At 38.0% G+C, this 3,437-nt stretch overlaps 1 long non-coding RNA gene across 1 annotated transcript; it reads left to right on the top strand.

The window, feature by feature from the left end:
* Positions 1–2,381: 2,381 nt before the first annotated feature.
* LOC138224144 (uncharacterized) lies at positions 2,382–3,072 on the top strand. The gene is made up of 2 exons (XR_011182495.1): positions 2,382–2,535; positions 2,771–3,072. It is a non-coding gene; the product is annotated as an uncharacterized lncRNA (long non-coding RNA).
* The last annotated feature ends 365 nt before the right edge of the window (positions 3,073–3,437 follow it).

The following is a 3,437-nucleotide window of genomic DNA, read 5'->3' as shown; positions in this document are numbered from 1 at the left end:
TCTTTGCTGCTGCTGCTCCGCAAAAAGTCTCCTTGAAACTTAAATGTCTGGGTTACCAAGCCATGGAGCTTGTGTTCGGGGTGGATGTTGGTCATCCCTGTTTCAAACCATGCTTTGATTTTTCCCTAAACCCCCCTCCCCAATTTTCAAATCTTCACCTCTGGGTTCCAGTGGAGCTTCACTTTCTTCTTTCTTGTCTCGGGAAAAGAGCTGTGCTGATAAATCGATGTGACAAACAAGTTCCTGCTCCCTATTTACTTTTCAGAGTTTCATGAAGCAACTTTATTTTTTAAAATTTAGATTTTCAAAAATTTACTTTTTTTTAAATTTAATCTGATTTTATTCTGTCTTTTCAATACACAGATATTCAATGCTTATTCCCATGTACCTGACCTGAATCATCTCTGAGGGTTTCTTGGGGTGCAGACTGTGGGATAGAATGAACCCAGAAACAAAAAGATGTTTTGTAAAGTGAATCTCACCTTTCATTTAATATAATGTAATTAATTTAATTCATTCACTAATTAATTGTTTTTAACAACTGTTGTCTAACTTCCCCAGTGCTGGTTACAAACATACACAAGAGGATCAATAAGAAGGACTTTGAGAATAAAATGACACCAAAGGCCCAGGGTGAACAGAATGTATTCACACTAATACTTTTCAATGATAATCATGAATAATTGCTGAATCCATGGCTTTACACCCACTGCATAGTCATTACTATGATCTCTTTAATGTAAAGGACTATGCTATGATACTGATCAATTCGTCCAAAATATGCATGCATTGGAATTATAGCTGGTGATCATACTGTATACCCCTTACAGTACATGAAGTTAAAAGTCAATGATTAGCAAGGGTTAGAGTAAGATACACCATTAATCTTCAGTATTCATATTGTTAAGTTTATTCAATTATCACAGTATGAGGAACACTTCCAGCGCCTGCTTGTACAAGTAAATACATAGCACCAGTGCTACAGTGCCTATAATCCCACACTAAGCAGAGCTGTAACATTGACTGAAGATGAGGATTAAGAAGAGTTCTAACTACTGCTACCACTACTCCAGGTATTCCAGGTATAGAAGATCTAGAGAACAGATTTTAGTAAAAGATGCCAAAATGAATTAATATAATTACACACATCATTCTTAAATATATGATGGTTTATCAGGGCGCATAACACATTGTAACTGTGCATTTCTACATTTCAACCTCTGCTATAAAAAAATTACTTCAATAAAAAGTTGGGTTCAATTTTTGTTTTAATTCCTGTAGTGCGTTTAACCTTTAAAACTCACTGGGTATTAATAATCCTGCTATATCTTAGCAAGGCAGTTTCAACCAGTCTCTCCACTCTCTACTCCATTCCACCTGTGTTGAGTGGAGTAAGGGCTCGGCCGATTGTATCTCATCCTCTGCTCCTTATAAAGCTGCTCTCTGTCTAGTCCTGCTGTCCTGGGAGTGTTCATGCTAAACTGTTCATGTTGGCCCTGAATCCTGATGTTGGAGAAGTGAGCTTCACTTACCCCCCAGTTGGGAACCTGGATACAAAAATAAAGAGAGAATAGAAAGAGGAGAGGGAGGGAGTTGGAAACTTTAGACCTGAGGGTCTGAATGTTTGAGGTTTTAATACAGACACAATTGAGAAAGAGGACTGACCCCTTCAACTGTCGGTTATATAGAAGAACAGAAGACTGTCATGCAAAGAGAGAGCACACTCCCCATGAACATTAAAATAAGTTTTCAGTGTCTCTCCAGCCCCATAGATAAAACATGTCTTTCCTTCAACACTGTGAGGAATGTCCCATGGGACCACAAACATATAACAAGGTATTTTGTCAGATCTGAACTGAACATTTTGCCTCTCTTGTATTGCCCCAAAAGTATTAAGAGTGTTTAAGTCAGTGCAGTTAGTAATTGTGCTGCATCTGAACAAACAGAGCCAAGTGCAGTTTTAACCAGATTTTCTGCACTCCACCCCATTCCAGCTATGTTGGGTGAAATGCGGACATAGCTGATAAGTGGATTTGTGACAGTGTAAACTTATATAAAATGTGGGTTGCATGACTGTTTTTAATATGTGCATTTGCATGCTTCAGTCTCTGTAAAATACGTTTTTAGTTCAACTATTGATCCTGCTGTACCTGAACACACAAAACCAAGTACTGCTTTAACCAGACTCTCCACACTCCACTCCATTCAAGTTGGACTCAGCTGATTGTGTATAATCCTCTGCTCCTTATAAAGCTGCTTTCTGTCTAGTCCTGTTGTCCTGGGAGTGTTAATGTTAAACTGCTCATCTTGCTCTGTCACATCACGCAGCACCAAGCCTGTTTTTCTAGCACTGACTGGCTACTAGTGCAGCCTAACCCAGAAAGATAATTTGCATAGAAGACACTTCTGGGAGTGTTTATAGCCTTGTGAGTTTAACACTTCCAGACTGAGAGCTGCGCTTCATGGTAACAGAACCCACAGGAACAATGACTTTCTTCATCATATTTATCTGGACACTCCTCATCACTGATCAGGGTAGGAATGGGTTTGGATATTTTATAGAATTTAAAACATTTTTGTATTATGTGAAGAAGAAATCAAGATTTATGTTAATTTAAAAATAAAAAATATTAAAGCATCATAATAAATATCTTATTAATTTATTCTGTTTTCATACTGTATGTCTATCATATAATGTATTACTGATTTACAGAATAAATTGGTATTTTCAATACTTTCCCACTTTTTGCAATGTTTTCTTCATTTTCAGAATCTAGTGGACAGATTTTTGTGACCCACGCTCCTACAAAATTGACTGCTCCAGGACAGACAGTCACTGTTAGCTGTAAGACCAGTCCTGCAGTGTACAATAATGATCGCCTCAGCTGGTACCAACAGAAAGCTGGAAAAGCTCCTAAACTCCTGATCTATCTTGCAACTACCCGTCGGACTGGGATCCCAGAGCATTTCAGTGGCAGTGGCAGTGACCATCACAGGAGTCCAGGCTGAAGAGGCACACAAACAAACTGAACTTCAATAAAATATATACTGTATATACAGTGGTGTGAAAAAGTGTTTGACCCCTTCCTGATTTCTTTTTTTTTTTCATGTTTGTCACACTGAAATGTTTCAGATCGTCAAACAAATTGAAGTTTTAGACAAAGATAACACAAGGAAACACAAAATGCAGTTTTTAAATGAAGGTTTTTATTATTAAGGGAAAAAAAATCCAAACCCACATGGCCCTGTGTGAAAAAGTGATTGCTCCCCCTGTTAAAACATAAATCAACTGTGGTTTATCACATCTTTGGATAGCTGAGTTCAATTTCTCTAGCTACACCCAGGCCTGATTACTGCCACACCTGTTCTCAATCAAGAAATCACTTAAATAGGACCTGCCTGACAAAGTGAAGTAGGCCAAAAGATCCTCAAAAGCT

The sequence above is a fragment of the Lepisosteus oculatus genome, chromosome 18, assembly GCF_040954835.1.
Source record: "Lepisosteus oculatus isolate fLepOcu1 chromosome 18, fLepOcu1.hap2, whole genome shotgun sequence".
Taxonomy (NCBI): domain Eukaryota; kingdom Metazoa; phylum Chordata; class Actinopteri; order Semionotiformes; family Lepisosteidae; genus Lepisosteus; species Lepisosteus oculatus.
The sequence above is the reverse complement of the archived record's forward strand: the minus strand, read 5'-3'. Positions and strand labels throughout refer to the sequence as shown.